The sequence below is a fragment of the Hemiscyllium ocellatum genome, chromosome 32 (assembly GCF_020745735.1).
Source record: "Hemiscyllium ocellatum isolate sHemOce1 chromosome 32, sHemOce1.pat.X.cur, whole genome shotgun sequence".
In the NCBI taxonomy this organism is placed as follows: Eukaryota; Metazoa; Chordata; class Chondrichthyes; order Orectolobiformes; family Hemiscylliidae; genus Hemiscyllium; species Hemiscyllium ocellatum.
The window spans coordinates 21,627,738-21,653,801 of NC_083432.1; positions in this window are offsets into that span (position 1 = coordinate 21,627,738).

Here is a 26,064-nt window from a genome sequence, read left to right on the forward strand (position 1 = left end):
AACAAGTGGTAACCGCAGAAACTGATAGATGAAAATGTAAACCAGGAAATAAAGTTACTCATAATATTGTCTTTACCACATGCAAAAAACACCAGTATCACAGTTAGAGTTAGCAATGCACTGAATACAGAAAAAAATTATTTACAAAGTTTCTTTATTTCCATCAAGGAATATATTTATGCTCTGGTACTGTTCCACGGGTATTTTGGTCCCTCAATTTAAATTGTGTTTTTTACTCAAATTTGAACCAAAATATGGGGTCATTCCCATCTGATGCTTGAGCACATAATCTAACCTGATGCTTCAGTGGAACACTGAAGGACTACTACAAATGTTCAATTTTTGAATGTATTTTGATTGAAATATTGAAATGGACCTCTATAATATACAATGTCGATACAAATCTCATAGCACCTCTTGTAGAAACTTCAGTAATTTTCTGTTTTTGGTCTGACATTCGTTCTTCAAACATCACCAGCTAAAAGAGGCAAACTGCTCCTTTATCCTATTCCCATTTCATGGACTTTTCTGAGTGCAAACTGGCAAAATTTGCCAACAGAAATAATAATGTTTATGTCTCATAATTCTTTCGTTGATCTGTAAAGTGGATTGTGAAAGTTGCTTGAACAACATATGTTCTTTCTTTCCTCATATCAGAGACGAGGCACAGAATTAGATACTTTCCAGTGGTACTATTGGATGGTGAGAAGAAGTGATATTTATTCCCTTGCTCACTTGAGGCAATGAGACTAATTGTAGCATCTGAGCACTTCAAGCCTTTTATAAAAAAGGTGGAACGTATTGATTATACTCCTTGGAGTCTTTGTCGTAGTTATGAGAAGTTGGCATATTGAAACAGAAATTAGTTCACAGAATGAACCAGAAATCCATGACTCAAGAAGATACTGCTGTGGTTAGTATTAACAAATGTACCTGAATTTTGTTATGGCTGTCACGCTAGCTCTGAGCTGAAATGTCAAGAATCCAGAGCATTGTAACAAGGTTCCTCAGAGCATTGGAAGGAGGCACTGAATCATCTTATGAATAAAATTATATCTTTCAATAGCTTACTGCACTTTTTATGCTTCTCAATGAAAAATATGCATTTATATGAGAAACAACAGCATTCTGAAACTAGTCATGAGAGGTTAGGTAAAATCAAAACCTAGGTCAGAGAAGGAGATTTTATGGAAGAGATGAAAGTGGAGAGGGGGAAGTGCATATGGAGGGAATTCCAGAGAAGGATGTCCACTGGTGGGGAGTTGACAGCTGCAATGCATAAGTCGGCAGATCCTGAGGAATAGAGTATTTAGGATGGGCTAGACAGATTTGGATGGCTTCCAATGTGAATGGATTGAGTTAAGAGAAAGGAATAGGAACACTCACACTCTATCATGATAGTAGGAATAAGAGGCTGCCTTAGAATGATAAGATCATACAATAACAGAGCAGAAATGGAGGCTATAAGGATTGTTGTGCCAGTGCCTCGGAAGGGCTAGCTACTCACTGCGAACACATTAATGAGGTCCAAGGGAAGATTTCCATCCATTGTTAGCCTCTTGTTTTGAGTATGCATTGCTCATTTAATGGGCACCCCTTCCTCATGAAGGGCTTTTGCCCGAGACATCGATTTTCCTGCTCCTCGCATTCTGCCTGACCTGCTGTGCTTTTTCAGCACCACTCTAATCTTGACTCTAATCTCCAGCATTTTGCAGTACCCACTTCTGCCACTGTTCATTTGATGCTGAACACAGACCTGATAACGAGCCCTGTCAAATTTGAACCCTGATATTTTACATCTAGGGTATGTCATTCCAAATAAAAGCATACAGCATTGAGGGACCTATTACTGTATGTCACTTCAAAGAATCACATTCCCCTGCTCATTTCAAATACTTTTTTACTCCCCTTTTGAATATTGCAGTTGAATCTGCCTCCACCACCCATACATAATATACAATCCAGATGGCAACTTGTTAACAAAAACAAATCTTCATGTCAGCTTCAGTTCTTTACCAGTCAATTTTAAGTTTGTGTCCTATGCTTACTATCTGTGCCGTCACTGCCAATAATCCCTCCTTATTTATTCTCTCAAAGCAATTTGTGATTTTAAACAATGGAGAACAATTCCAGCTTCTCCGGTCTCTCCACATACCTGATAGTCCCTCGTTCTTGGTGTTTTCCTGGTAAATGTTTTCAAATCCTCTTTGAGGCCGTGACACCTTTCCTAAAGTTTATGTCCAGAAGTAAACACAATAATCCACCAGAGGGTCCTATAACTAAGTTCCGTGAAGTATAACTTCCTTGTTTTGACACTTAATGCTCCCGTTTGCAAAGCTAAAAGGATTCCATAGTTAAAAATCATACAACACCAGGTTATAGTCCAACAGGTTTAATTGGAAGTACTAGCTTTCTGAGCGCTGCTGATGAAGGAGTGGCACTCCAAAAACTAGTGCCTCCAATTAAACCTGTTGGACTATAACCTGGTGTTGTGTGATTTTTAACTTTGTACACCCCAGTTCAACACCGGCATCTCTAAAGGATTCCATATGTTTGTTACTCTAGAACAAGAGATTACAGTGATTGGAGGGATGAGGTGATTAAGCTTATTTAAACAATTGTAAATATGTGATGTTGATGCACCAGGAGGCAGTGCTAGTCAGACAGTACATGGGGCAATGCTGAGCAAGGCCTCTTTGGGCTCAGGCACAGACATCCACCTCCTCTGGAGAGTCCTAGACTGGGAGCAGCTGAGAGTTCAATGAGCTGAATTTCATGGTAGGTTTACAATGAGGTGTGTGACATGGCACTAAGGATTGATTCACTTTCTAAGTTACAGATACTGAAATGTCTGAAACCAGTACATAAGATTGAAAAGCCAATATTGACAAAGTGCTTTGGTACTTTTGGTTTTTGTCTTCTGATATTTTCACTGCTTAATGAACTCCTCAAAGCCAGTTATGTTGCTGATGGCATCGGAGATCATTATTGGAAGTAAAACATATAAGTGCAAGAGGAAAAAAGTATCCTCCATTTAATAAGAAATTTTATGACTATGTTATTTAAAACAAAGCCGTTAATTAATCAACTCATCTAATAAGAATACATAACTTAGGCAGAGAGGAGGTGGATCAACTAGGCAAAAGTGAGGACTACAGATGCTGGAGATTAGAGTGGAGAATGTGATGCTGGAAAAGTGCAGGCAGTCAGGCAGCATCCAAGGAACAGGAGAATCGACATTCGGGCATAAACCCTTCATCAGGAAAGGGAGGAGGTGGATGTCAAGATAAAGTATGAAACTGTTATGTGGAGGTTGGCAGGTGGAAACAGTATTTTTAATCATATTTTGTTACAGTGACATGAGATAGAAAGAAGAAAGAGCTCCAGAAATTAGATTGTGGGGCTATTTTCCACTTGCTCATTAAGTAGAAAGAAGAAATGCATAAACATGTGCAGTACATATGACACAGGAAGATTTGAAAACTCTCGAAAGTGTAGTTTGAAATAAAACTCACCCCAGCTGCATTGTGCTATGGAGTCATCTTGAACTATCAGGTTATGGTTTTTAGAAACAAAACTTAGAAACTACTGAAGGTGATTTAGTCGTATCAAATGAATGAAGTGTATGAAGAACATTGGAGGAAACAACCGAGCTGGTTATGAATCCAAAGGCATAAAGAATCCATATGTGAATGTTATTACAAGTTGGTACTTGTTACAGCCATAGCTGGATGCAAAATAGGTAGAAAATAATTTAATAGTCTGTGCCAAATCTGTGCAGGTGATAGTCTCACTGCTAAAATTGTGTTGTTTTCTATCCAGAAGTAGAGAACAAGCAGGCGATGCCTTGAATATATTAATTATTGACTAGCCTTTGTTGAAATTTGCCAGAGAGAGAGGTAGGTGGCAGCTGCTCCCAGTCTAGGACTCTCCAGAGAAAACCTACGTTTCAGAATTTAAAAGGTATCCTTCATGTCAAAGCACTCCCCCCAACTTCACAGGAGCTGCTCCTGATTCTCCTACTCTGCAATCCAATCTAGACACTTTTCCCAGCCTTACCTGAGGGCTGCACTGTGCAAGAATTCACTGCGAACACATTAATGTGGTCCAAGGGAAGATTTCCATCCATCGTTGAGCCTTTTATTTTGAGTGTGCATTGCTCATTTGGTGGGCAGCCCTTCCTCATGAAGGGCTTTTGCCCAAAATGTCGATTTTCTTGCTACTCAGATTCTGCCTGACCTGCTGTGCTTTTTCAGCACCACTCTAATCTTGACTCTAACCTCCAGCCTTTGCAGTACCCACTTCTGCCACTGTTCATTTGATGCTGAACATAGACCTGATAACAAGCCCTGTCAAATTTGAACCCTGATATTTTTCATCTGGGGTATGTCATTTCAAATGAAAGCATACAATATGAGGGAGACATTACTGTATGTTACTTCAAAGATAACAATACTTTGATTCAGTAGCAGTTACTTTCCAAAGAGAACACAATTTCTGAATGCTTGAAAAGGGAGCAGATTTTGGTGTGACCTGGAAAAAAATGCTCTGTGTCTTCACTTCTGTCAGCGTACTAATCACCACTGATCATATTACACCTGAACAGTACATCAAAGTCACAGGTAGCAGATGGATGAACCCCTTGAGAGGACTTAATAGATGTATAATCAGACATGGGTCATCTGTCACTCGCCTACACCATCACAGCATTGAACTAAAAGAACACACTGAAAAAGTTCTAATAATAGATACCCAACTCAGTACTTTTTCTTAAAATGAAACATTTTCATTTTACTGGAGCCATCTATTTTTACAATGTTCTTTTTTCTCAAGGTAAAGGATATGAAATGGAGCTCAGACCATTACCAGCATCAAACAATCTCAAGGAATGAAATTACCCACATTCAAAATCAAACAATAACACCACATATCTCTTTAATTCATTTCATGTAATAAAAAAAACAGAAAGGTCTGCAAAGGGAAGGTAATGATGCTGAGAAACAGGACAGCCAGAGATGTTTTCTTAGTACAAATTTCAATTTTCCATACACCAGACTAAATTGATATATACATATTTAAATAAAAAGACTTCAGGGTCTGAATTATGTGAAGACCACAACCATTTTAAGATCTCCATGTAAAAGTTGCTCTGAAGCTAGCACTGAAGAACTCCTCAGAACTAAGTCGATACATACATACTAGCCTTTGTAATGATGAAGGATTAGAGTCCTGACATATTTATAGACATATTTTATTTTTAATTCCAAAACATGTCTTTTATAAAGGATAACTACAGAAAGAGAACAGTAGATATGAATTCGGTGACCGTATGGCAAAATCTTATGCGAAGCCTGTGGAATATTGCGCATGTAAAGTGTAAAAAAAAATTTCAAACAAGACGTGGCTTAACAAGAGAGGTAATGAGAGGCTGGTTATCCCACCTCTCAGCAGAAAGCTACCTGTTGTGGACATATATGTTTTACTCTTCAGGACTATACAAAAACAAGAGTTGAAAACTGAGTGTAACACTAGTTTCTGTGAGCAGATGAGAGTGTGTGAAGGTCACAGCTTTGAGAAGAGCCATTTTAAAAGCCTGCACTACAGACAACACAGCAGGAAATACTCTTTTACCCAGAGTGCTGCCAGTCAATTTGAAAAGGATCAGAACAAAGGAATTTCAAACTACAAAAGCTAAGAATGTCAAAATCAACTATTCACATGCTATTCTCAATGCTATTGGATGCCATTCAATAACAATTGCAATATCTTTGTATCCACTCTTTATAAACAATTCAGAAGGTGCTCTGTATATTTTTTATTTTACTTTCAACTTTTGGGACTCATCTTTGATCTCAATTTGTGAGTATATGCATTGTATTATCGTTTCTTTTCACATTTAGTAGTTAATAAACTTACTCTAACATTAATTCAACAAGTCTTGGTTAAATCAGTCTCTTTTTGAAACCTGAGCCAAGGAGAAAGGAATCCACAAGGGAAAGTATTCTTTTAAAAGTTAAACTTATTGCAACCAACCGAGATGATGGATGAATAAACAAGGGTAGCCAGTTTTCACCCAGGAGCTTAATATGAGGTATCCCGTCTGGAATTGTAATAAATTGGGAAAACCTCACTTGTGGTCTAGTCATAACATAGTTAACTGCATTAAGGTTCTTTCAAAAGGTCAGGGAGTGAAACGTCAGTGATGATGCAAAATTTCGTGAACCTGGTGTGGAGCCCCCTGGCTGAATGATGAAATCAATTGTGTTCATAGATAGCAAAGGACAGATTAAAAAAAGAAAAATGAATATAGTTGACCCCAGTTTCTCTCTCAACTTCTGGGTCAGAGGTCATAATCTTCACTTAAAGCAGGCAATTTGCAAATGGTGGTGTTCATATTTCAGGTTATGTGAGGAGTCCTGGAACCCGATCAAGGGCAACAGAGTGTGAGACTATGGGGAGAATTGGACAACACTCCAGTAATCTATCTGACATCCAATCAATTTTACCCAAACTAGAGTTTCTTCCAGTCATTGACAAACAGATGCTACTTGACTGAAAGGTCGATAACATCTGCTGAGAAGTCAACCTTTCCTCTTTTATGTGTCAGGTTAGACAGTGAATTTTATGGGAATGGACAAGTGAAAGGCAAGTGCAGGAAGTGGTTCTGATAAAAACCATCTGAAACATGAAGTGCTGAGTCGGAATCACAGAAAAAAAATCTCCAATTTTCCGGCATCACAAACCACTTCGCAAACAATATAATTGATCAGCTTCAAAGGCACAGATATAAAACTTGATTTAACATTAAATGTTTCTTAATTTTACTATTTTTGAGGATGAGTCACAGCACATGAACAATTTGCTCCAATACAGTGACTTTTATGTCAAATATTTTGCCTGTCACTGAGAAAGAAAGATTGCTATATGGGGATTATATCACAGAAGAAATAAACAGCAGGAGGTCAGATGTCCTTGTGGGACTGACAGAAATCTATTCTTACTCTCATAATCTTTTTACTTTGCTGTCATAAATCTATTCTGTGTTCTTTAAACCAATCCAAGGCCCCAGATTATCACAATAATATAAAGGGGCAAAGGGAAACTGTCTTCAAAGATTAAAAAATCTAAATGTACTTCTGATAGTTAGGGCTGATATTTACAGACAGTATGTCAATCACCTTCACTGTACTATCTCACCTTCTCCTGTAGAAAATTCAGTTGTGAACTGAACCCTATTCATTCATAGGATGTAGATGTCACTGGCTAGACCAGCACTTATTGCCCATCCTTAATTGCCCAGAGGGCAGTTCAGAGTCAATCACATTGCTGTCGGTCTTGAATCACATGTAGACCAGACTAGTTAAGGATGACAGATTTCCTTCCATAATGGACATCAGTGAAGCAGATGGGTTTTTCTGAGAGGGTCACCCCTGCTTCTTGCCAGCAGAGTTGGTGCTATTGTGTCCCACCCACTCCCCCCCATCTCTCATTGATCACTATATTCTGACGGTAGAGGTGACTGAGGCCCTCAACTCGTTCTTAATTATCCTAAGGGAAGGCAGGATGGCACGTCTTTTACCTGCCTACGAGGTTATCTGTGTCCTTCATACCTCAAACGTTCCCACTGGAGGGGGTAGTAGTAACATAGTGCTAATGCTACTGAGTTAGTAAACCGGAGGACTCGCTAACTAGATCAGCGATGCTGTGGTCTAGTTGGTTAAAGTGCATGCCTGATAAGCAAGATATCTCGGACTTAAACCTCCAGCAACTTCACTTCAGAATTCATATATTCAAACAGCTTTTAAAATAAAATGCTTTGATCCAACCAGCAATCAGGCTATTTTAGGGTTTTTGAGATGCTGCTTGGGTTTCTACCTCCAAGCCAGGAGATCTGAGTTCACGTCCTACTTACTCCAGAGCTGTGTAATAGCATCTCTGAACAGAGTGATTAGAAAAATGTCCACCCCAGGTAGATTCAACTATTAAATCTTTTCAGTGATTTGTGATGCTCAGGACTGATGCTAAAAGATGTGATGACAAGTATCGCAGGAGCTGATTTCGGAAAAATGGAGACCAGTGAGCAATAATCACTCACATTAAAGCAAAATACTGCAGATACTGCTGGGAATCTCAGATCTGTACCTACTGCCTTTTGGTTGGGATGCCCATTTGCTGGCATGTACGCTCCTTGGGCATACTTTCAAAAGGGCTTGTTCACTGGTGGAGGGTAAGGGTTGTGACAGTTAACAACCCAAACGAGGCAGGTGACCAATTTCACTCCTTAAAGGGTCTGTTAAAGTCACTGAGGAAATGGTGACTGGGATTTTGCAGTCAGCAGACTGTCAGACTCTCAGCTGAGGAGGAATTCCAGCAGCAGACTCTGGGGGCCCACAACTCTCACCACCATCTTTACTCCCTGTCCCACAGACACAGTCGTAAGATTCCTGTGTTTGTGCCCATAGACCTCCATGCATTGGGTGTTGCTTCCTGCATCAACGCCCTGACTGCTGTGGCTTTTTTTTAATTTTAAATTTTTAAGAAGCCTTCAGGCAGCACATCTTGAGGTGGCCTTTCTGTTCACCGACTCACCATGGCACTACCTTGGGAGCAAGCTCATAGTCTTCAGTTGGAGAAGGGCACTCAGAGGCAGCCTCTTACTTGACCACTTGATAACCATTGCTCTCAGAGTCTAGCTACTGGAAGGTCTGGGTTCTGAGCTAGAAATCCACCTGGCTTTGGGATCGGGCCTCAAGTCAACCCAAGCTGAGAATTCTTTCATAATAAACCATTTTCAATGTTTCGAAGAAATATTATCCAAACAGAGCTCAGCATTCTAGATAGGTTTGAGGACCGACATGAATTAAAATTAGCTATTTCACTTTTACAATTGCGCTAAAATCAGAAGGCAGCTCTTTATGAGGATGGTATCGATGACAATATAAATGGCGCATCAGATTAGGAAGCAGGCAAAACATCTTTGATGTCTGACACCTTGGTCATTTATTAAGAAATGCCTGGAAATATAACTGCACAAATCAGCTAATGGGCATGGGCCAACAATAAATGCAGTAGCAGTTTCCAACTAAAGAGTTAGTTCTCTTCTCACATATTTTTTGTTAGAGTAAATATTGGACTGGTAAAAAGGGTGTTGCAGTTCATTCAGGGAGTCTGGATTGTTGTGGTGATTTGCACTTTCCCATGCATAATGTAGACAGGAGTTATGGGCAGTGATTTTGAAGGATCTGACCTTCTATCCATTACATGGCTAAATGGAAATTTCTCCCACTCTTAGCGGCTGCCATGCGTTGGAAGGAATCATTGATTCTTAATCATCCCATTTGGTCCATTTATGGATGCACTTTCCTTGGCCCTCAAGTCCTGAAGTGGGACCCAAACCATACTTCACTAGCTCTGAAGTGAGGATAATGCTTGCTGCGCCTTATTGTTTCCAAATACTGGAGAATGAATTGTATGAATTATTTCTGTGCTCTGTCGTGTTCAGGCCAACTATCTGTCTCCTGCAGGGCAGCTCCATACTGACAGTACTTGTCTGGGTATGCACCCTCTCCTCATTCCTGATGAGCCTGCCTGGCACCCTCTCCTCATTCCTGATGATGAACTCAGATTTCTCCAGTTTCCTCATTTCCCCTTCCCCCACCTTGTCTCAGTCGATTCCCTTGAACTCAGCACCGCCCTCCTAACCAGCAATCCTCTTCCTGACCTCTCCGCCCCCACCCCACTCTGGCCTATCACCCTCACCTTGACCTCCTTCCACCTATCACATCTCCATCGCCCCTCCCCCAAGTCCCTCCTCCCTACCTTTTATCTTAGCCTGCCTGGCACCCTCTCCTCATTCCTGATGTAGGGCTGTGGCCCGAAACGTCGAATTTCCTGTTCCTTGGATGCTGCCTGACCTGCTGTGCTTTAACCAGCAACACATTTTCAGCTATGCAATCTATTGTCCAGTTACTGCCCTTGACAGCAGTTATTGGCTCAGCACAAGGAGGACAAGTCTGTATCAACTAACCACTAACTTTATTGGTTCAGTTAAAACATGTATACAGTTCATACCGTTTGGTTCGGAAAAGGTTAACAGCAGGCTCGCCATTCAGACAGAAGCTAAAAACTAGGCACATACCCACTGACATTTCTATGACGTTCTTCCCCAACAGTCAACAAAAAAAAGGCAAATACCTGAGATTAGAAGCTTAAACTGGCCAGGTGATTTCACCCAGGTCTCCAGGCTATTTCCACAGGATCCACAACTTCACAAAGGTCACTCCCCAGAGCTTTCACTGCCAAAATCCTCCATTTCTATCTCTTTTCCTTATCTTCCCGAACTGCAGTGTCTTGTCCTTGTTGGTTCTTAGCTCATGTGACGAGCCAATGTATTTCCACCACAGGCTGTTAGGATTATCTCAGTATTCTTCCTCCAAATAAGAACTTGCGCCATATCTGATCCGTCGGAGCTGATCTGGTTTGTGCCAGCCCACGCCAGTGACTGGGGCTCGGGTAACTTCACAAGCTGTTGTTTTTATGTGTAAATAGTCCCTGGCCAACAAATGTCCTTCTAACATGGTAGGGATGTTGGCCTCTTCCGGGATTTCCACACAGCAGAGAGTTCTTCTGGGTACAGTGAGCGGCCAAACTGGACTAGCACTGGACGTGAGTGTCACCACACAGTCTGGTAGATATTTAATGAGGTGAATTTGGGGCTGTATGGTGAGAAATATCACTGGACCGTGCAGAGAGAAATCCTCCATGAAACTTTGATCAAATTGACACTTAATCAAAACCTGACAAGATTCAGCCCATTGAAGCTATGGTCAAAGAGAATAAGTTGTAATGGGAATTAATAACAAAGCACTTCTAGGTAAAGCTTGAAAGGTAAACACTTAAATAGAAACCAGTACTGGTAATTTAAAAATACACAATTATTTCAATAATAAATAATGTCCTGCAAACCTGATCATGATTTGTGACTGGAATGAGATAAACTTTCATTTGTATTTTTTGTTATTGTGCAGAACTCAGGTAAACACAGAGACGAACATTAATGCCCATACATAAGGTAGCTTTATTTTCATGGTAACATCGAGACACAGTAAGACTGATACCTGCAGTGAAAAAGGTTTACTTTAATTTCAATTATTTGAAGAAAATTGTGTAAATTTACAAATTGAAATGGAGGTGTGCAGTAATAAAAAGATTAGGCCTGTCTCATTGACCCTTCCTTCTTCTGGGATGTTGTGTCATGTAAATCATGCCTTCACAATCATTAAGCAAATTATTAATCCTAACACAGAAATAAAGCTTCAGTGCCCTGGTTAATGATTTCTCCTGTCCTCTCTGGTTAATTCACTCCGCTCACAATGCTGAGCTCAGTCTCTCTGCTCAACCTAATTCCCCAGACAATGTCATCAGTGCAACCACTTCAAACAATTTTTACTGCAAGTAATTCAATGGGAAAATAAATGCTGATGTCAATTGTAGCTGTCTTACTTTTAAAACTGAATCAATGACAATCTTTCTGCAATCGTGCGCAGAGGCCTGGTTCAGCTTCCTTTTGACAAAAAGCTCACAATGACTAATAGAGCAACCATTCTGCATTCAACAGGTACCTTACATCAGTCTTCATTCTCAACTAATCTCCCAGGAATAGCTTCAGAATCAGGAAATAGAAAGGATGGAAGGACTCAAGAAAATTGCAATCACCAGGAAAGTGAAAGTGAGCAAATTTCAGGAGCTGCAGGCCTCAGTGGTCTTCATGTCTGAGTCTTAAAAGAAATGCCTCATTGAACAATTAATGCTTTCATTTTAAACTTCAAGATCTCCTAGATTTGGGTGGGTTCCGATTAAATTGACGAATAGTGAAAGTGTAATCGCTTTATGCAAAACGTGAGGGAGACAGAAGGCTGGAATTTCACAGGATCCCTACAGTGTGGAAGCAGGCCAATCGACCCGTCAAGTCCACACCAACCCTCCAAAGAGCATCCCACCCGTACCCACCCTCCTTCTCTACCCCTGTAATCTTGCATTTACCATTCAAGGTAATTGTAAAGAGTCAACATAGTTTTGATAAAGGGAGATACTAATGATACAAGTTCTGAGAGTTCTTTGAGAATATCTGTGCTGTGGATAAAGGAATGTTCTTAGATTTCCAGAAGGCATTTGATAAGAACCGAATCAAAGGTTACTGTAGAAAGTGAAAGCTCATTGCGTAAGGGGTAACATATTAGCATAGATTGAAGAATTGGCTAGTGAATAGGAACTGGATACAAGCATAAATGAGTAATTTTCTAGTGGACAAAATATGGTGTGCTTTGGGGTGAGCGCTGGGGCCTCAACTTCATACAGTTTACATAAATGAGTTGAAAGAAGGGACTGGCTAAATTTACAGATGGCACAACAATAAGTAGAAGAGAAATGGGCTACAAGGGGATATAGATAGGTTAAGTGAGTGAGCAATGATGTGTCAAACAATGTGGGAAAATTGGGAATTGTCCATTTTGGCAGGATGAATGAAAAAAGAAGCATCTTATCAAAATGGGAGATTGCAGAGCTCTGAGATGCAGATTGATTTGAGTGTTCTTGTGCATGAACAGCAAAATGTTGGTATGAAGATACACCAATTAATTAGGAAAACTAATAGTACTTTATTGTTTATTGAGAGGATAATTGATTATAAATGTAGGAAAGTTATACTTCAGTGATATAGGGCATTGATAAGACCACAAGAGTATTATTTACATTATTTAAGTAAGGTGTGGCCCCGAGAAGGTTTATCAAATTAATACCTAGTAAGGATGGGCTGTCTTCTGGGAAGAGGTTGGGGAGATCAGGTCATATGCATCAGAGTTTGGAAGTTTAAAAGGCAATTGGGTTGAAACATACAAGACCCTGGGGGTAATCTAAAACAAAGAACTGCAGGTGTTGGAAGTCTGAAACAAAAACAGAACTAGCTGGAGAGGGCCTGTTAGCATGTGTGGGGAGAGAGAGCACAGTTAATATTTCAGGTCTGGTGAGTCTTCACCAGAACTTTTCTCCTGAGTTTCTCCAGCAATTTCTGTGTCTGTTTCAGACCTCCAATATCTACAGTTCTTTGTTTTATCTTATTGTTTGATTCATTGCCACATCTCTTTCAGGTTGTACACACCATAAAGAAGGAGTGCTCCTCTCTCTGACAGGATTCCAGTTTGAACCTTTCTTTTTGTTTACCATTATTACTTTTGTTTTCTCTCCTGGTATTTGACAAAGTTTTTGCCAAAAGTCTTCCCTCGTGACTGCCTCTGGCTCAGAAGCACCTTGTGTGGATTCCGACTGAACTTTCATCCTTTGTGTTTTGAATCCAGGTGTCTCCAGGATATGCAACACACCTCAGATAGCTGCTCTCACCACGTCCTGACATGATGTGGTGGTGCTTGTGTTGGACTGGGATGGATAAAGTTAAAACTCACACAATGCCAGCTACCTGTTGAAGGAGCAGTGCTCTGAAAGCTAGGATTTCCAAATAAACCTGTTGAATTATGACCTAGTGTTCTGTGATTTGTAACTTTGTTCACATCCTGACATTCATACTCAGTGCTGAGCACTGCCACATGCACATTCTCAATCTCTCTCTCCATTACATTCTCCAGCTCATTTGATTTTTGAACAAGAAACCTTTTCTTTTCATTTCAGACATTAAGGAATGCAAGCTACACCTACTAAGAGATACCCACACTCCTTTGATATCTTCCTCCTCCTCTTCTCCAGTTCTGACGAAGATTCACCAGACTCCAAATGTTAACTTTTCTTTCTCCCCACAGATGCTGAGTTTCTCCAGCAATTTCTATTGAACATCCTGAGGATTGTTGATAGTGCAGTTGTGGAAAGAATATTTCCTCTTGTAGGACTATATACAACTGGGGGTCACTTTTTCAAAATAAGGCATTACACATTTAAGACAGAGATAAGGTCAGAAATGGGAATGTTTGCAGATGATTGCTTAATGTTCAGCATCATTCGAAACTCCACAGACACTGAAGCAGTGTGCCCATATGCAACAAGATCTAAATGACATCCAAGTATTGGTTGATAAATGACAAGCAACATCTGTGCCACACAAGTGCTGCATAATGAAAAATGCAAGCATGAGAGAATGCAATCATTTTCAATTGACATTTGAAGATATTACCATCTTTGAATCCCTCACTATCATCAGCCTGGAGTTGCCATTGACAACAAACAGACAGAACTAGGCCAGCTATAAAAGCATGTAAAGAGCTAGGAATTTTGCAGTGACTAACTCACTTCTTGATTCCCTAAAGCCTGCCCACCATCAACAAAGCAGAAATCAGGACTATCTTGATGTACTTTCCATTGCCTCGATTGGATTAGATCCCAAAACACTCATGAAGTAGTAGTGGAAGTGAGTTAAATTTTGTCATTTAAGAAACCTTTAGTCAGGTCATAGAGTCACAGAGTCAGAGAGATATACAGCATGGAAACAGACCCTTTGGTACAATTTGTCCATGCCAACCTGATATCCCAACCCAATCTAGCCCCACCTGCCGCCACCAGGCCCATATCCCTCCAAACTCTTCCTATTCATATACCCATCCAAATGCCTGTTAAATGTTGCAATTGTACTAGCCTCCACCACTTCCTCTGGCAGCTCATTCCATACACATACCACCCTCCGCGTGAAAAAAGTTGCCCCTTAGGTCTCTTTTATATCTTTCCCCTCTCACCCACGGAAGAGACTTTGTCTATTTATCCTATCCATGGTTCTCATGATTTTATAAACCTCTATAAGGTCATTTCTCAGCCTCCGATGCCCCAGAGAACACAGCCCTAGCCTGTTCAACCTCTCCCTGTAGCTCAAATCCTCCAAACCTCGCAACATCCTTGTAAATCTTTCCTGAACCCTTTCAAGTTTCACATCTTTCCGATAGGAAGGAGACCAGAATTGCACGCAGTATTCCAAAAGAGGCCTAACCAATGTCCTGAACAGCCACAACATGACCTCCCAACTCCTGTACTCAATATTCTGACCAATAAAGGAAAGCATAGCAAACGCCTTCTTCACTATCCTATCTACTTGCGACTCCACTTTCAAGAAGCTATGAACCTGCACTCCAAGGCCTTTTTGTTCAGCAACATGCCCTAGGCCCTTACCATTAAGTGTATATGTCCTGCTAAGATTTGCTTTCCCAAATCTTGCATTTATCTAACTTGAATACCATCTGCCACTTCTCGGCCCATTGGTCCATCTGATCAAGATCCCATTCTAATTTGAAGTAACCTTTTTTGCTATCCACTACACCTCCAATTTTGGTGTCATCTGCAAACTTATTAACTATACCTCTTATGCTCACATGCAAATAATTTATATAAGTGATGAAAATTAGTGGACCCAGCATCGATCCTTGTGTCACTCCATGGTCACAGGCCTCCAGGCTGAAAAACAACCCTCCACCACCATCCTCTATCAGTTCTGCATCCAAATGGCCAGTTCTCCCTGTATTCTGTGAGATTTAACCTTGCTAATCAGTCTCCCATGGGTAACCTTGTCGAATGTCATACTGAAGTCCATATGGATCACATCTACTGCTCTGCCCTCATCAACCCACTTTGTTACCTCTTCAAAAAGTTCAATCAAGTTTGTGAGACATGATTTCCCCTGCACAAAGTCATGTTGACTATTCCTAATGAGTCCTTGCCTTTCAAAATGCATGTACATCTTGTCCCTCAGGGTTCCCTCCAACAATTTGCCCGCCACTGACGTCAGGCTCACTGGACTATAGTTCCCTGGCTTGTCCTTATCACCCTTCTTAAACAGTGGCATAATGTTAGCCAACCTCCAGTCTTCCTGCACCTGTGACTGTGCATGGATGGGAAAGATATGGAGGGATATGGACCAAATACAGGCAAATGGGATTAGTTTAATTGTGAAAACTGGGTGTCATGCACACGTTGGGCTGAAGGGCCTGTTTCCATTCTGTAGACCTCTGTGACTCTGTAACCAACAAAGCAGCATCTCAATATCTTCAACATTCATACCCATTGATGTATAATGGCAGTAATGTGAACATTCTATAAAATGTACTTTAGCAAATCAAAGTCTGTCTTTTGAAAGCACCTACGAAAGTCGCAATCTCTACCACCTAGAATGACAAGGACAGCAGATGCAATGGAATTCCACTTAGGGTGTAGATTTGCTTGCTGAGCTGTAGGATTGATATCCAGATGTTTCATTACCTGGCTAGGTAACATCATCAGTGGTGACCTCCAAGTGAAGCGATGCTGTTGTCTCCAGAAAACAACAGCTTCGCTTCACTTGGAGGTCACCACTGATGATGTTACCTAGCCAGGTAACGAAATGTCTGGATATCAAACCTACAGCTCAGCGAGCAAACCTACACCCTAAACCTCAACCTGAGCTACAATCTTCATCAACCTTGCATGGACTTCCACCATTTGCAAATTCCACTCCAAGCCACTCAGCATCCTAACTTGGAACTATACTGCCATTCCTTCATTGGCACTGGATCAAAATCCTGGAACTCCATTCGTCACAGCATTGTCATCATCCCAATACTCCAAACACTGTAACCATTCTTAGTGGCAGCTCATCACCATCTGCTCCACCTCAATTAAGTCAATTAATAAAACTGACCCAGCCAATGACACCTGTATTGCATGAAAGGAACCCTTTCCCACCCATCCGCTACACTGCAGCAGGCAAACCAGTCTAATCAGTGCGGATGTCAATACCTTATAATTATTTTATTGTCTTCATTGATGAGGTAGTATGGAAAGTTGTTGATGTTGTCCAATGCCATGACCTGGATTTTGATAATCAGGGCTGGGGAAAGGCATTGCAATGTGATGAGGGCAGGTTGGTAGAGGTCCTTTGTCTTACTAATGATTACTGTACGGCCCATGCTCCTACACAGCTTGGTGAAAATGTTGAGGATGGCTTGGAGCTCAGCCTCTGAGTGTAAGCAGATGCCAGCATCATCTATATGCTGAAGATCAATGATAGAGGATGAGATGAACTTGGATTGTCTCCGATTTCAGAGATTCAATGGTTCCCATTTGTCCGCAGATTAGGGCCACTCCAGAGGTGAGGGTGAGGTGGAGATTTGCACCATGGAATGGCGTGATATCACAGCTTGGCTTGACCCTGGTCTAAGCGTGAAGTGGTTCTGTGGTGGATCTGTTGCTTAGAATCATGGTTTGCACATCAAAGTGGTAGAGGTAAAGGATTGAGATGAACATTTTGTGGCAGCCACTGACAGTGTCAAAGGCCATTCTGAGGTCAAAGAAGACCATGTACAAGGGTAGTGCCTTTCCCTCCATTCTCTCATAGTTGTCACACAGTGAAGGCCACATCAGTTCTGCCTCTCCAAGGGGAGTTTTGCGTTTTATTGAGATGCTGGCAGATAGTATCTGTGGAATGGAGTCAAGGACGTTAATGTTGATGACAGGGCCTCTATAAAGGAGATCTTCAAAGTGTTCTTTCCAGTGGGAACTAACTGCCTCTCAGCACTGATGAGAATCTTTCTGTTCTTGGCCCGAAATCAAATGGGGATTTGGGTGCATTGACTGAGCTAAAGGAACAGTGCACATCATGGCTTATCACTAACTGATGGATCTTCTGCATTTTCTCCACCAGCCATCTGAGTTTTTGGTCATCAGTTTCTTGCTAGAATTCAGATTTCAGCCATCCATAGAGCTGCTTTCTAGTTCTCAGGTAGGGTTACTGTTTTATCCTCAGAAACATCTTGCTTCTCAATTCTTCGTCATTTTCAATCAAGCAGCCTTGATGTTTCCTGGTTGAGTGACGGAGTGTCTTTTTGCTTATTCTAATTATGGAAGCCTTGAGGGAAGACTAGGTGCTTTGGACATTCTGTGTCTCTGGGTCCTGGGAGTTGGCAATGTGGTACTGGTTAAATAGATCTCTCTTACCAAGGTGTTTCAGTGTTACAACATTGAAATTTCTGTGGCATTGCCTATGTTGTATCAAGAAACCTTGTTATTCTTGACAAGCGATTGTCAACAAGGGCAGGCATTGATGACATGTTTCAAAGCTGCATTTAGTATATCAGTGCAACCTTCAGTCACCTGAGGGAGAGAATGCTTGAAGACCCCTACCCTGGTACCAAGCTCATTGGCTACAGAACAACTGCTCTGATTTCCTCCTAAAATCCAAAGATGTGCAGGTTAGACGGATTAGCTATGCCAAATTGCCAATAGTGTTCAGGATTATGCAGACTAGGTGGAGTAGCCATGAGAAATGCAGAGTTGCAGGGATTGGTTGAGGGCGGTGGATCTGGGTGGGGTGCTCTTTGGAGGGTTGGTGTGGACTCGATGGGTCAAATGGCCTACTTCCACACTACGATTCTACGATACTTGCCCTCCTATATGGCTCAGGAATGTGGACAATGGACAGCAAGTGCATCTATACCCCGGAGAGGCATCACCAGTGCTGCCTCTGCACTATCCCGTAAATGTTTTGGTGGGATAGACCCAATTGTCAGTGTTTTCCCTCAGCCCATCACTCCCAACATCAAACCATCTAACCCACTCGAATAGCTCTGCTGGGATGGTGTTATCCTCCACAAGCCTGACATGAGACTCCCCAACCAAACTCAAAGATTTGATGGAGTAAGCAAGCCCCAGGACGGCAGAGGAAATGAATCCAGGATACTTAAAGAAACTTAAAGAAATGCAAAATTGCCATTGTTAAGATCCAGCTGATGGTATTTTCAGAGAAGTCCATTCAGAAACCTGACTTGATAGTTCGTTTTGGCTTTACTGAAGTGGCCTCTCACTGAAAATAATGGCAGTGCAGTAGATTTTGTTTTAGTGGGAAAATGAAAGTTTAATGCAAAAGAAATTGATATAAAATAAACTAAACTATCTACTTATATTAAATATTCAAAGATTTTAAACACATGGCAAAAGTATAATCCTATTTATTCAAAGGAAATCCATTATAAATTGTAAAGAAACAAAATAGCTTTCGTATAGTACTCAAAATACTTCATTGATACAGTTCCTAAATCATAGTCATATAATATTCACACACACATGCACACATACACATATATTACGGGGTGAATTTGTACTTGCAGAGTTACATTGTACTTTGCTCAAAAACTGCATGAATTCATGTAAAACTCTGTTATCTCACTTCTTAGATTAGAATCAATCTAAACATCATGGCATAGACAGAGAACACAGGGGGCTAACACCTTTAACATATTGTCTAGCTATCACCATTGTTACAGTTAACCTGACAATGCAAATTTTTAAAAAAAGTATTGTCATTTACACATGAAAGAAGTGAAACAAACTATCATGGTATTCGAACAGATGAAAGACTCAACAGACAATCAAGGTATTTTTCAATGTATAATTTCAGTTACATCACACTGTAAATTTTTGCTATAAATTCTGTGCCTTACAATTGTATCCTCCACAATCACCTGATGAAGGAGCGGCGCTCCGAAAGCTAGTGTGCTTCCAATTAAACCTGTTGGACTATAACCTGGTGTTGTGTGATTTTTAACTGAATTCAAGGGTGAGGGCATAGGTTTAAGGTGAGAGGAGAAAATCTCTCTCTCTCTCAGCTAAGCTTAAAAAAAACTCTTCTGGTCTTCTATACTGGACCTTATGTATCTTGTTCAATTGTAAAACTTCACCAATGTACATTGAAACACATTCATTCAAATTAAGCTGCAAAAGCTGCTTTTAAACAAAATCACCTTGGCTCCACCAACTGCAGAACACATTGTGTGGGCTCTTGTATACTGGGTATCAGCAATTGGAAGTCACTTCAGTGCACGGTCAGGCTTGGACAAAACAGCAAACTTTGTGGTCCCAAGGCCAACAGAGTCATCTGCCATTTTGACATACCAACCAGATATTCTACATTAATCAAGTCCTATTTGCCCGCAATTGACCCATATCCCTCTAAACCCTTCCTATTCATGTACCCATCTAGATGCCTTTTAAAGGTTGTAATTGTACCAGCCTCCTCTGGCAGCTCATTTTCTATACACACACCACTCTCTGTGTGAAAAAGTGGCCCCTTTGATTTCCTTTAATCCTTTTCCTCTCACCTTAAACCTATGCCCTCTAGTTTGGGACTCCTCTACTGTGGGGAAAAGACCTTATTTAATGATCCAACCCAGGCTCCTCATGATTTTATAAACCTCTACAAGGTCACCCCTCAGCCTCTGATGCCCCAGAAAAAAACAGCCCCAGCTTATTCAGCCTCCTTCCTATAGCTCAAGCTCCCCAACCCTGGCAATATCCTTGTAAATCTCTTCTGAACTGTCAAGTTTCACAACATTTTTCCTACAGCAGGGAGACCAGAACTGAATGCAGTATTCCAAAAGTGGTGTAACCAATGTCCTGCATGGCCACAACATGACCTCCTGACTCCTATACTCAATGCACTGACCAGTAAAGGCAAGTGAACCAAATGCCCTCTTCACTAAACTGTCTACCTGCGACTCCCCGTTCAAGCAATTATGAACCTGCACTTTAAGGTCTCTTTTTGAGCCAACACTCCCCAGGACCTTATCATTAAGCGTATAAATCCTACCCTGAATTTCCCTACCAAAATGCAGCACCTCACATTTATCTAAATTAAGCTCCACCTGCCACTCCTCAGCTCATTTGCCCAACTGATTTATTTTCCCATAGGCTCTATATTACAGTGCTCATTCATCATTACTGAATAGTCTGTACTAAACTGAGATTTTGTAGGATTTTAAGTGATAGAGTAGTCCCCCAGCACTTATAACAACCTCGGTCTTGATCATTTCTCTTGATATTAGACCATTAATAAGCCTGCTCTTGCACCTACAGTGATCAGAACAGTGTGTTCAGAAGACATCATCAATCGAATTCCAGAAAGTGGTACTGTCAGTTTTGATAATTAAATCCATTCTCATGATGCAAGTCATTTCTCATCGTATTTTATAAAGTAAAACCATAGTAATTTGTCATTGAATATGAGTATTCTCTTTTGTATTTATTTTGTATTCTGGCTTAAATAGTTTTATTTTAAAAACTACAATATCTAGGAAAATCAATGCCATAACTATTTTGTAGTCTTGACATGAATAACATTTGATTTAATTTGACATCCTCAGTCTGTCATTGGAAGCATAAAAATGGATGTATTTAAGTAAGACAATTCTTTTTCACAAGTTATCATCCAGGAGCTCCCAGGTCCATGTGCAATGACTGTAACCCTGAGAGTTTCAGTAAAATACTAATTGTAATTTAATTCAACATCATGCAGCTTTCTTGCAGTGTGGTTGATGTATCTTGTGTACCAGCACCAACTTACATTAGGACCTGCCTGAAGATGGGCAAGGAAATAGATAATTTCAAAGGTCAATGCTCAGAGCTAAGGCTAATTCCCCAAAAAATGTCACTCTGCAATGGTTCCTAACACTTGCACAGTCTGAACTGCGAGATGAGCAATGCTTGCGTGTTAATCAGACAATATGTTATTTAATGGAGAGTGGAGAAGAAAATTAGAGACTTGACTTTGTAAGTTCAATATTAAATTTCCAAATCTGTTCTTAAAATTGAATTGAATGTAGTTTTTGACATCAGTAAATACACCCTGTTGTTAAAGCTGAAAACTTTGGGCATGGCATTTCAAGTCCAAAGCAAATTCCTGTCCCTGAGAATTGTGGGGAATTTGGTGGCAATATGATCCTAATAATATCTTTTCCATAGTGCATGATATAAATAAGAAATAACAGTTGGAATGGGTCATTTTATCCTTCAATACTGACCTACCTTCCAACAAAACCCATGGCTGATCTTCTTTCCTGCACTACACTAGATTCCTTGAATTCTTGAGCTCTAAAAAAATTAACCAACCTCTGCTTTCAAACTACTCAATCAACAAACGTCTGCAATCTTCCAAAAATAAGCAAACTTTCTGAGAGAAGGGATTTCACTTCTTCTGGTGGTAGATGATTGATCCCATAGTCTAAGACTGATTGAACCCTAATCCTGAGCCCTCAAATGTAATTGCTTTCACTCCCAGAAGTAGATGCAGGGCATAGCTGTTCCAGGAACTACCCAATCTGCTGAAGCAGATCATAGTAGTCACAAAGCAAATCCACCTTGATCTGGGATTTTATCCCAATTGCATTGGAAGCTGTTTGGCCTTTTACCCCTCATGTTCCCTGCCAGCACTGATTCCACACGATCCCTTCTCCAATCCAGACCAATTCAATGCAGACTCATGACCCTTCTAAAATGACATGAAGCTGCAATGACCCTGTTAACCTCAATGTCAATTCCGATTCATCCTCATGTCTACTCATGCCCTCCATCAACTTTCAATGATCCCTCATATACCCATTTTATGCACCCAGTGTAAGCTGAGTATCAAACTAATGAACTGTACTATAAACAATGGCAAACACGGACTCACAAAGTTCCTATTGAAAATAAGTGTTGGGGTGGGTGTTGTGAGCATGTGTGTGTGTAGTGAGTGCAGAGTGTCTTAAGTCTGTGAGGGGGTGCATGTGTGAGTGTGGGAGTGTGTATGTCTATACGGTTGTGTGTGGGTGTCTGCGTGCGCGTCTGTGTCTACGTGTGTGTGTGTGTGTGTGTGTGTGTGTGTGTAGTGCAATGGTGGTCACCTGTAGTGTGACATGAACCCAAGGTCCAGGTTGAGGCCCTCCCTATGGGTACTGAACTTAGCTATCAGCCTCTGCTCGGCCACTTTTCGCTCTGCCTGTCCCGAAGTCCACCTTGGAGGATGGTCACCCGAAGGTCCGAGGCTGAATGTCCTGGACCACTGAAGTGTTCCACAACTGGGAGGGAACCCTCCTGTCTGTTGATTGTTGTGCGGTGCCCATTCATCCGTTGTCATAGCCTTTGCTCGGTTTCCCCAATGTACCATGCCTCCGGGCTCCCACATTCACACATGCACCCCATCACAGACTTAAGACAATCTGCACTAACTCCACACACACACACACACACACACACACACACTTTCTCACACTCACAACCCCCACCCCAGACAGACAGACACAGACAAAGACCCACATGCACACACATATTTTGTGTGGGGTGAATTTGTACTTGCAGAGTTACATTGCACTTTGCTCAAAAACTGCATACATTCATGTAGAACTCTGAGCTCAAAAACTGCATGAATTTATGTAAAACTCTGTGATCTCACCTTTTAGATTAGAATCAATCTATACATCAGGTCATAGGCAGAGAACACGGGGGGCTATCACCTTCAACATATTGTCTAGCAATCACTACCAATGCTCCACAAGGACCCCACACTTGAGCACCTGTATGAGAAGCGACTAAGATGTGTAACTACTGCTGGTACTGAAACCATCTATGAAGGAAATTTATTTAGTTCACTTGTTCTGGCTTGAACAAAGCTATTCATGAGAATGAAGTTCCCTTTTAAATATCCATACTGACTTGACTGAGATTTTCAGATATTTTTAAAATGCTTGCTTAGGGACATTATGATACATCACTAAAGTGGGATGGTGCTTAAACTTGGGGCCCTTTAGCTCAAGGTGTACCTCAATGCTACAAGAACCCTTCCTGAGCAACCTGACTTTTTTAATATCTTGAAATTCTCTTGCACACAACTGAACGTTTTTGCTTTCCCCTATCACTGAATCAGCCATAGCAACCTGAGCAATCTAGATATTTTCTATACAGATTGTTCAGAGATGTTATATTCTTCTGAAGCATGTGGGACTTGAAACCTGGGTCAGAGGTATGCATACTGTCATTGTGCTACATGAGTTCCTCGAACTGGTATAGAATATCACCTTCACTTTGTTATCACAATTTATGTAATATTTACTTTAATGCTTTTTAACTTATTAATACCACCAATCAAATTCAATCTCACTCTTAGTATCCAAACAGTTCACTGTTGTCCAGCTGTGTTTTAGATCACTGAATTTGTCAGGTGACATAGTTCTAGCCTTAGTTTATAATGGGAAAAATAAGATAATGGTGTTGTGAGAGTGAAGGGAGTGTCTTCCTACAATGGAATTATACTATCTTCAACCTGAATGGCTTGGCCAGAAAAGCATGGCTTTTCTGACCGATACTAGTTGTAGAGAGACATCACTTGCATAGCAGTCAGTCTCCAGAGTTAATTTCACAATTGACACTCAGGAAATAGGGCTAGGATTCTAAATGGTTCAAAAAGTGTCACATTAGCAGGAGTTGAAGGGTCAACAGTTCAGGTCGGCAAACAGGGTAATTTCAGGAAGGAAAAAAAAGCCTAAAACATTGATCAAATTGCAGAGACTTGTATCAAACTGATGGAGGATTCTCGTCATGTTCTGGCTCTCCAGGTATCTGCACAATCCATATTGAAATAGAGAAAGGACATGCAACAGTAAAACGGAACAAAGCATTTTAATGCCACTTGACTGAGGAAACAGCTAAATGGAAAGTACTGTTTCTGAATCAGTGCCTCAGCCTTTCATTAATAAGACAGTGGAAGGAATTGATGGCCCATTTCCTGCGTTCCTCCCTTTCAGCGTCTCCATTGAACAAGTGTAACATGTTCATGATGCTGAAATACTGACAAGAAATGTTGGAGCATAGCCCACTGGAACCTAAAGGAGAAATTAAAGGGCTTTCTTTTGAGAGTCAAGTCCAAAGCACACAATAGATTTCTTTTAAAAGCATCATGGTGTCTTTAAGTGAAGCAGCTGTATACAATTTGTATGACATCAAAGCTTGCGCAAAACCTAAATGCTATGGTGAGATTGCTATTACTGCTATTTTCAAATGTCGCACTTGATTGGTTGTGATTCTAATTTTGGTGAATTCTAGTGACAAGAAAAGATCTCAGAAGGGCAATTTAGTCTGAAATAAACATCTGTGTAGCTCACCTGCTGTGCTAACTTTGAAAAGTGTTTATTCCATTCGAGTAAAAGCTGCTTTCCTTGCCATGTGGAATTCATTTTAAATGATGCACTGTCCTGATGCATAATCAACACAAATGGAATCTAATTTGTCTGGCAACCACTTGTAATGAATTCAGCCACACTGTTTCAGCTCAGCATCAATGGAACCAAACCTAGTACCAAGGACCTGCATGCTGTCCTTCAACTCAACACTTGTAAAATTAAGAAATCCCTTCCTGTCGCTCAGAGCTAACTAGGGACACCAAATCCAAGCAATATGGTGTTTCATTTAGGAAGCAGTCTATATCCCTCATGTATGTCATAAACACAGGTTTAACATTACTCAGGTGATTAGCAGTAACTTTGAACACAATGAAAATATGTAATTGAATCAGTTTACTGTTAAGCCAAGGAGAATTCCGTGTTAACAGGAAAGAATACTTCCAGAGAGCTGCTACCTAAATATTTAAAAGCATAGACAGTGCGGATCTATCCTCGGAAAGTGGGATTTGCAGGCTAGACTATTACTTGAGTTTTAGCCCCAACATTACAGCCATGGTCTGACACTGATCGTGCATGATCAATGAAAGGTGGGTTCCTTTAAGACAAATGATCACTGATCTGTTTTGAAGCTAGCTGCTTTTTTTTTGGACCTCCTTTTCAGTCACTCGAACCTTATTGATGGCGTCTTTTCATTTCTAAACTGGAGGCCAACTTGTCGATAATGCAATGGTTATGCTCCTTACCAGTTCTGAGTTTGCAGAATGATGCATTCAATTTTCCAACCAAATGGAACAATTCCTGAAGTGAAAAACTTTGGAAGGTATTAGTTAGAACATCATGATGGTCTCACTTATGTTCCTCAAACACTTGGATTGGAAATAATTTGACCTTGGCCAATTATTGATCTTAAGTGCCATTATTTTCTCCATTTAATTTGCTGTGAATTTGCTTTAGTTAATTCGGGAGCATCTCTGTTCCTGATTCAAAATGAGCTTCCTCATGGTGCCCAGCATATTATTCTTTTCCAGGATCTTGTGGTGCAGTGGTAATGCCTCTACCACTGGGCAAAAAGAACCAGGTTCAAGGTTCACCTACTCCAGAGGTTTATTATACGTGGCTG